The 9,322-nt window shown below is 42.4% G+C and overlaps 1 protein-coding gene across 2 annotated transcripts in view; it reads right to left on the bottom strand.

The window, feature by feature from the left end:
• MOK (MOK protein kinase) overlaps positions 1–9,322 on the bottom strand; it is a 76,805-nt gene that overhangs the window by 55,502 nt on the left and 11,981 nt on the right. The window lies entirely within an intron of this gene.

The raw sequence follows: 9,322 nt of genomic DNA, 5'->3' as shown, positions 1-9,322 counted from the left end.
CCTGTAATCCCAGCTACTCGGGAGGCTGAAGCAGGAGAATCACTTGAACCCGGGAGATGGAGGTTGCAGTGACCTGAGATCGTGCCACTGTACTCCAGCCTAGGCAACAGAGCAAGATTTCATCTCAAAAAAAAAAAAAAGGATTTATGAGGGGTCACTCTATTTAATTTTTTATACTTCTGGCATGCTTGAAATTTTCCATAATAAAAACAAAACAAAACAAAAAATAAGGCCACTTGTGGTGACTCACACCTATAATCCCAGCACTTTGGGAGGCTGATGTGGGAGGATTGTTTGAGCTCAGGAGTTTGAGTCCAGCTTGGGCAATACAGTAAGACTCCATCTTTACAAACAACAACAACAAAATTAAGTGAGCTAGGTGTGGTGGTGCAACTGCAAAGGGCAGGAGAGAAGAGGGGAGAGGAGCAAATGGATATGGTTCTAGACAGACCTAAGCCCCTCTGTAACAAACAACAAGCCTGTAAGTTTTACACATCAGACATTTTCTCTGGAGCAAAAGAGCGATCTTACCTAAACAGAAATGCAAATTACCCTCCTGCCCAGGAACATCAAGTGTCTTTCCCAGGTCAGGGGTCCAGCCCATCCACCTGCGCCTGGCCAGCAGAGATGGGTGGTCTTCCCTAGGAATTTCACCTGCACATGCACAGGGTCTGTTGGCTATTCTCACTTGCAATCCAAGTCCCTGCTGAATCCCAATGCTCTTTTTTTTTATTACTGTAGCAGAATTTTAAACTATTTGGCTTGCCTTTTCTATGTTTTGCTATGTTTTACTTTAACTTATTTTACTTCTTTTTACTTTTATTCGAGTATTAGGAATGTCAATCACATGCCAGAGCGGCCATGTTCTGTTACCACCCTTTTAAGCCACAACTCACTGGGGCAAGAAAGGCAAACAGCAACCAATAAGGTGGTCAAGCTAAGCAGGTTCCACCCAGTAGGCAGAGACGTAAACCACTAGCTCTCACAGGAAAATGAACTGATAAGTAGGCAGAGAGTAAAGCTGTGAACAGTGTGACCAAAGCTGAAAAGTCATGAGAGAGTAAGAGGCTAAAGGGGACATAAATGGGCTAAAAGTAAGCAGGAGTTAAAGATAAGCAAGACAGATATACTAAAGCTGAACACAGGCATATCCTCTGACCTAGAAATTCCATTTCTAGGTTAGATACCCAAGTGAAATATGTTCGCCCGACACGAGAATGTTCATGGAAGCACTGTTTTTAATAACCCAAAATGATAAACAACAGTAGACTAGATGTGATGGTTAATACTGAGTGTCAACTTGACTGGATTGAAGGATGCAAAGTATTGATCCTGGGCGTGTCTGCGAGGGTGCTGGCAAAGGAGGTTAACATTTGAGTCAGTGAGTTAGGAAAGGCAGACCCACCCTTAATCTGGGTGGGCACCATCTATTCGGCTGCCAGTGCAGCCAAAATATAAAGCAGGCAGAACGGAAAAGACTAGACTGGCCTAGCCTCCCAGCCTACGTCTTTCTCCCGTGCTGGATGCTTCCTGCCCTTGAACATCGGAATCCAAGTTTCTCAGCTTTGGGACTCAGACTGGCTTCCTTGCTCCTCAGCCTGAAGACAGCCTATTGTGAGACTCTATGATTGTGTGAGTTAATACTCCTTAATACATTCCCCTTTATATATGTATCTATCCTATTAGTTCTGTGCCTCTAGAGAACACTAATACACTAGATAAATAAGTGCAGTATATCCACACAATGGTATACTATACAGTAATGAGAATAAACAAAGTACAACTGCATACGATACGCCTACATCTCACAAACATCACATTAAGCAAAAGAACCTAATTGTAAAGAGTTCACATTGTATGATTCCACTTATATAAAGTTCAAAAACATGCAAAGCTAAATACAACCCACAGATAAAGGAAAATATCTGCAAATCATATATCTGATAAGAAACTTGTATCTAGAATATATAAATAAGTCCTATAACTCAATAATACAAAGACAACCCAACTAAAAGGTGATCAAAGGATTTGGTAGACATTTCTCCAAAGAAGACATAAAATTGACCAATAAGCTATGAAATGATGTTCAACATTATTAGTCATTAGGGAAAAGCAAGTCAAAACTATGATGAGATACCACTTCACACTCACTAGAATCAAAAAGATAGATAACAAGTATTGGTGAGGATGTGGAGAAATTGGCACCCTCATACATTGCTGGCAGGAATGGAAAATGGTGCAGACACTATGAAAAACACTTTGGCAGTTCTCTGAGATGTTAAACAGAGTTACCATGTGACCCAGCAATTCCATTCCTACATATATGCTCAAAAGAAACGAAAACGTATGTCCAAACAAAACCCTGTAAGTCAATGTTCACAGTAGCATTACTCATAATATCTCAAAGGTGGAAAGCACCAAAATGTACATCAGTAGATGAAATGGATAAACAAAACGTGGTCTATCCATACAATGGAATATTATTCAGCCATGAAAAGGAATGAAGTACTGACACATGCTACAACATGGATGAACCTTGAGGACATTAGGCTAAGTGAAAGAAATCAGGCACAAAATGCCACATATTATGTGATCCCACTTATGTGAAATGTCCAGATAAGCAAAACCATAGAGACAGAAAATAGATTCATAATTGTCTAGGGTTGGTGGAATGTGAGATAAATAAGGAGTAACCACTAATGGGTACAGGTTTCTTTTGGGGATGATGAAAATATTTTAACATTAGATTATAGTTACGGTTATATAACTCAGAAAATATACTTAAAACCACTGAACTGTATACTTTAAATGAGTGAACATTATAGTATGTATATTTCAATAACTCCATTAAAACAGACAACTCTGGTGTTGGAAATCAGAATAGTGGTTACCATTGTTGGGTGAAGTGACCGGAATGGGTTGAAGGGGACATCAATGATACCAGTAATACTGTGCTTCTTGATCTGGAAGCAGGTTTCATGGGCATGTTCACTTCACCAACTTGTATACTTAAATATAAGTGCAGTTTTGTTTTGTTTTGTTTTGTTTGAGACAGGGTCCCACTCCGTTGCCCAGGCTGGAGTGCAGTGGTGCAACCTCAGCTCCCCGCAACCTCTACCTCCCAGGCTCAAGTGACCATGCCACCTCAGCCTTCTGAGTAGCTGGGACTACAGGCACCCGCCACCATGCCCAGCTAATTGTTTTGTATTTTTTGTAGAGACAGGATTTCACCATGTTGCCCAGGCTGGTCTCAAACTCCTCAGCACAAGGGATTCACCTGTCTTGGCCTTCCAAAGTGCTGGGATAACAGGCATGAGCTACCGCGCTTGGCCAATTTGTGCAGTTTTCTGCATTATGTTATACTCCAATATAAAATTAGAAAAAAAAAAAAAGAACAGAGTTAGGAATAAGCAGGGAGTATAAGGAACAGAAATGACACACAGTAAAGAATATATTCTCATTAATGGCAGAATATGCATGTCTACAAATCCCTACTGCTGACGTGCAAAACAAGCTGCTTTCAATACTATTCTAGTTCCTAAGAGGACCGGTTCCCTCCTGCTCTCAGGTTTTCCTATTCTTAAGCTCTAGTGTTTTTTTTTTTTTTTTTTTTTTTTTTGAGACAGTCTCACTGTGTTGCCCAAATGATCTTGGCTCACTGCAACCTCCATCTCCCAAGTTCAAGAGATCCTCATGCCTCAGCCTCCCAAGTAGCTGGGATTACAGGTGTGTGCCCCCATACCAAGCTAATTTTTGTATTTTTAGTAGAGATGGGGTTTCACCATGTTGACCAGGCTGGTCTCAAACTCTTAACCTCATGTAATCCACCCGCCTCAGCTTCCCACCTGCTTCACCCTCTCAAAGTGCTGGGATTATAGGCGTGAGCCACTGCACCCAGCCTTCAAGCTCCTTCTTTGTCAACGGTTACGTCTCCATACTGTGAGGTGTAAGGAGACTTACTGGTCCTTACAACTGAAACTAAAACAATTCTCTTAATGAGAACTAAACGATAAAGAACACCTCTTCAACAGTCTTCCTAACAAGGAGACTAGATTCTTTTTCTCCATGGTTGGCACGAGACATCCTCTTTTGGTCTCTCAAAACAGGTCTCCACCCTATTTCCCAGGTGGCTTCCTTGTTCAAAATGAAAACCCTCTGGGAAAGGTTGACAGTAACACAAGTATTACCTGGTCCTGGAAACTTACGAGAAGCAGGAGACAAAATGCATTACACTTAGAGAAACAAACAAAAAAGAGACCGGGCATGGTGGCTCACGCCTATAATCCCAGCACTTTGGAAGGCTGACGCGGGCGGATCATCTGAGGTCGGGAGTTCAAGACCAGCCTGACCAACATGGAGAAACCCCACCTCTACTAAAAATACAAAATTAGCCGGGTGTGGTGGTGCATGCCTGTAATCTCAGCTACTCAGGAAGGCTGAGGCAGGAGAATCGCTTGAACCCAGGAGGTGGAGGTTGTGGTGAGCCGAGATCATGCCACTGCACTCCAGCCTGGGCAACAAGAGCGAAACTCAGTCTCAAAAAAAAAAGAGAAACAAACAAACAAAAATAGTAAAAACAAACAAAAAAGGCTTGGGGAATGGAATATTATTTTAGTGTTAAGACCACTCAATTTGTATATGAGTAAATTGGTACATTAAAAGTCACAGCCTGAGACAGAGTCAAGTGTTACAACTGGTCTGTGTTATGAGCAAAAGAAAGGTGGCCTACTGCACCAGGACGGGCTGCTCTCCATTATCGCTTCCAGGAAAAACAACCTGAGGATGCTGAATCTCCAGACCAGCATTTTCCAACTGAGTACTACAAAACACGGCGATCCCTGAACTCTAATGGGTATTCCACAAAGGAGGGTTCCATAAGCAAATAAATTTAGGAAATACAGAGTTAAATACGGCAAAATGTGTTTGCAGAATTCCTCGACGCCTTTCCCTGCACATGAGGTGAGTCTCCAAATGGAGGTGGGGTGTATGAGAGGTGTGTGAGGTATACCCAGAGAGCACCAGTTAACATCACCCAGCACTGCTCTAGATCACCGAACCGAAGATCTTCAAGCTATGCTATCAGAATCCCTTTTATCCAAGGTTTCCCTGAATAAAAGAGGAACTAATCTAGCTCCCAGCAAGACAGGGTTTCACAACTCTTCTAGCTTTATTGTTCTTACTTGCCTTCTGGGAGAAATTGGCTAATGTAAGGTAGGAGTGAGCCCCACAGAGTCTTCAGGACAGAGCACGGCACCATATCCCTTCTGACAAAAAAAACAGAAGCCATAACTTGCTCGACAACTATAGCTTAACTAAGTCCCAGAGCCTCTCTACAACTGGAAACCTAATTAAATTCCATTAAATCCTAAAACCAGGCAATAAAGATACTTTGGTGCATCTCCAAGAAGCTTCTTCAAAAGAAATGGACCAAAATACAGGCCCTGGTCCTCAACCACTAATTTGTACACTTTAAAACCTCATTAAGTAATTTGGACAAGTTTCTTGAAGAGCCTCCAAACTTGAAACTTTGTGGGAAAATTCAACAGCCTAAACATCTTCTGCCCTTAGGCAGACCCTCATACTGACCTACCTGGCCCTGTTCGTACTAGTCAAGGGATAGCTGCCGCTTGCTAAAACTCCACCAAAATTTACCCCTTCTCTTAAATGAATTAACTGGAAAGCCCAGAAATTTCTCTATAAGAAGATCAGTGTCTTTATTGTGCAGAAGAGCTCACACAGCAGGCCTGGGACTTCTCTCCTTAGAAAGGTCTGCTTGCGGCCAAGTGCAGTGGCTCACGCCTATAATCCCAGCACTTTGGAAGGCCAAGGCAGGTGGATCACTTGAGGTCAGGAGTTCGAGACCAGCCTGGCCAACATGGTGAAACCCTGTCTCTACTAAAAATATAAAAATTGGCTGGGCGTGGTGGTGCACACCTGTAATCCCAGCTACTCAGGAGGCTGAAACAGGAGAACTGTTTGAAGCCGGGAGACAGAGGCTGCAGTGAGCCGAGATCACGCCACTGTACTGCACCCTGGGCAACAGAGCAAAACTCTGTCTCAAAAAAAAAAGTAACAATAATAAGGACTTCCTAGCACCAGCTATGTACCACACACCATGCCGTGCGCTGTAGACACAAAGATCATTAAGACGTAATCCCAAGTCTTGAGAATTAACAGTATGTCCCCATGCCCCTAATTTTAGGTCCTTTCCTTATAAAAGAGGGAGGTTGGAAATGCAACACTTTGGTTTAGAAAATATCAATGGTCAAATTATGGAGTACATAGGCCGGGCGCGGTGGCTCACACCTGTAATTCCAGCATTTTGGGAGGCCAAGGCGGGTGGATCACGAGGTCAGGAGATAGACACTATCCTGGCTAACACGGTGAAACCCCGTCTCTACTAAAAATACGAAAAATCAGCTGGGCGTGGTGGCAGGCACCTGTAGTCTCAGCTGCTTGGGAGGCTGAGGGAGGAAAACGGCACGAACCCGGGAGGTGGAGCTTGCAGTGAGCCAAGATCGCGCCACTGCACTCCAGCCTGGGTGACAGAGCAAGACTCCATCTTAAAAAAAAAAAAAATTATGGAGTACATAGTGTGTAATACTGAATACGTGATGCTCTGGATTCCAATCTTTCAGGACCGGCCTGGGAAGCCTTCAAGCAGATGTCTTTCTTCCTTCTGTGTGCACCTTGTCCTCCCATTACAGAACTGCTCATGCTCCACTTTGCACCTTCTCCTCATAAAGCCATAAACTCCTTAAAGCGAAAGTCTACAATCTGTTCTCTTTTGTGCCATTACACTTAGAGAAACAAAAATCAACAGGAAAAACAAAAAAAGCTTGGGGAATTAAATATTACTTTAGTATTAAAACCATTCAATTTGTATATGAGTGAATCTGTACATTAACAGCCTCAGTGAGACTGGGCGTGTTAGCTCATGCCTGTAATCACAGCACTTTGGGAGGCTGAGGCAGGCAGATCACCTGAGGTCAGGGGTTCCAAATCAGCCTGGCCAACATAATGAAACCCCGTCTCTACTAAAAATAGAAAAATTAGCTAGGAGGGTGGCACGCACCTATAATCCCAGCTGCTAGCAAGCCTGAGGCATGAGAATTGCTTGAACCTGGGAGGCGGAGGTTGCAGTGAGTGGAAATTGTGCCACTGCATCCAGCCTGGGCAACAGAGCTAGATTCCATCTCAAAAACAAAAAACAAACAAATGAACAAACAAAAAACTTTATAAACAAAGATGGTATTCACAGTGTCACAAAAGTAAGAATGCCAGAAACTTAAATATCCAGTATCAAGGAAATGTTCTAATAAGCTATGAAACAGCAACAGACTGAAATATTATGTAACCATTGATAATGATGCTTTCAAATAATATTTCACGACATGGGAAATGTTCAGCCACAATTTCATGTTAAGTGCAATAAAGGATGATAATGATCATACACACAACACATGCACAGAAAAAGACTGAATATAGCTGGGTGCGGTGGCTCACGCCTGTAATCCCAGGACTTTGGGAGGCTGAGGCAGGTGGATTACCTGAGGTAGGGAGCTCAAGACCAGCCTGATCAACATGGAGAAACTCCGTCTCTACTAAAAATACAAAATAAGCCGGGCGTGGTGGTACACGCTTGTAATCCCAGCTACTCGGGAGGCTGAGGCAGGAGAATCGCTTGAACCCGGGAGGTAGAGGTTGCGGTGAGCCGAGATCATAGCGCCATTGCACTCCAGCCTGGGCAACAAGAGCAAAACTCCATCACAAAAAAAATAAAAAAGAAAAAAAAGAAAAGAAAAAACTGAATATAACTATGTAAATATTTTAATGTATCTATGTCTGAGTGGGACTGAAGGTGATTTAAATTTTCTTCATTATGATTATCTACATTATTCAATGTTCGCAATGAATATGCATTACTTTAAATGTATGTAAAGGTGAACATTTCAAGAAATTTAAGAAATCAGTGAAAGTGTTGACTAAGTGCCAAGAAAAACATGAACTTAAAATGAACTGTTTTAAAACTACAATATCCTTTTAAAGGAAGACAGTCATAGAGATCACGGAAAGGGGCCGGGCATGGTGGCTCACGCCTGTAATCCCAGCACTCTGGGAGGCTGAGGCGGGCAGATCGCCTGAGCCCAGGAGTTTGAGACCAGCCTGGGTAACATGGTGAAATCTTGTCTCCACCAAAAATGCAAAAACAATTAGCCAGGCCTGGTGATGCATGCCTGTAGTCCCAGCTACTTGGGAGGCTGAGGCAGGAGAATCATCTGAGCCTGGGAAGTCAAGGCTGCAGTGAGCCATGATGGTGCGAATGTACTCCAGCCTGAGTGACAGACAGAGACCTTGTCTCACAAAGAAAAAACAAGAAAATCACAGGAGGCATTGGAGGTCAATCACTAAAGTCAAGCTGTGGACTAAGGAATTCGGATTGAAGAAAGAGAGAATTTACACAATAAATTCCAATTTGTGTTTTGTCACAGATAAATTAAGCAGACTTGCTTTAAAAAAAATAGGTCAACTGTGAACTTCAAAGTGGTTTCAGCACACAAATTCAATGTGTACCAATGTCCCAGGCTGGCTCTAAACCATCACAACCAGCAATAGATGGAACTTGCTGCACTGGAGGCGTCTGTTGGTAGATAAAGGGGTCACGTGTTTCCCTCATGGCTCTTCTAGTAGGCAGAAAGTATGGGGTATAAAACAAGGATAAAAGGCAGGGAGAAAAAAAGAAAACGTCTCTATGAAAAAATACCTGGGAAAAGTTCCTATTCTCTCTAACAAGATCTGGCACATTTTCATAGGCCTTCGAAATTAAACAAAAAGCACTGAAATGCAGACAAAGCATGATACAAGTTCTGAAGGGCACAGAGCTATAATACTGTAAATGAAAGTCACATCCCACATTATTAGGAATAAACAAGCACCAAAACAAAAAGAAAAACAGATTCAAGGACAAAGAGGGGTTAAAATAACAGACTTGGATGAAAAAGGGACAACGGGGAGATAAATGAATACATCTATATTAAGATTCTATGCACATTTATTAAACTAAGGCTTGTTTGTTGAAGTGGAATTTAAACCTTATTTAGCAAGTGAAAATGAAGGTCAAATTCACTTTTTATGAAATGCAAAGCTTGTCAGGTTCAAGTCCAAACATTTTTATTAATGTGCTTTTTGTAAAGTTCTTTTTTTTTTTTTTTTTTTGAGACGAAGTCTGGCTCTGTCACCGAGGCTGGAGTGCAGTGGCACAATCTCAGCTCACTGCAAGCTCCGCCTCCCGGGTTCATGCCATTCTCCTGCCTCAGCCTCC

This window comes from Colobus angolensis, unplaced genomic scaffold (assembly GCF_000951035.1).
Source record: "Colobus angolensis palliatus isolate OR3802 unplaced genomic scaffold, Cang.pa_1.0 Scaffold32, whole genome shotgun sequence".
Lineage (NCBI taxonomy): Eukaryota > Metazoa > Chordata > Mammalia > Primates > Cercopithecidae > Colobus > Colobus angolensis.
Note: the sequence above shows the minus strand (reverse complement) of the source record. Positions and strands in the feature narration are given on the sequence as shown.